Source organism: Ipomoea triloba, chromosome 16, assembly GCF_003576645.1.
Source record: "Ipomoea triloba cultivar NCNSP0323 chromosome 16, ASM357664v1".
NCBI classification, from domain to species: Eukaryota; Viridiplantae; Streptophyta; class Magnoliopsida; order Solanales; family Convolvulaceae; genus Ipomoea; species Ipomoea triloba.
Genome location: NC_044931.1, coordinates 1,421,118 through 1,421,438, shown reverse-complemented (window position 1 = coordinate 1,421,438; position 321 = coordinate 1,421,118).

Sequence of the window (321 nt, the reverse complement as noted above, 5' to 3'; positions counted from 1 at the left end):
AACTAAGGAAATGTAAGTCTGAACTCCACGCATAGGGAACCTATTGTTTTAGTGGAACACATCTCAAGCAATAAACTCATAGGTAACCGGAGTATATATCGGTCCTCTCCATTCGAATACTTTGCTCCATTTCGGGTGTCTTAGCAACCGATTTACCATGTCTTCAAACCCAAATTCCCTTAGCACGCTCGGATTAAAGTATTTCCCTCCAATTACATTCTCTGACTTATACACATCCACAAGCGCCAATTGTTCATGAGTTAAGCCTCGTAGGACCCTTGTTCCTCTTGCGTTAGGTTCAACTTGTGGTGGTGGAGGTAG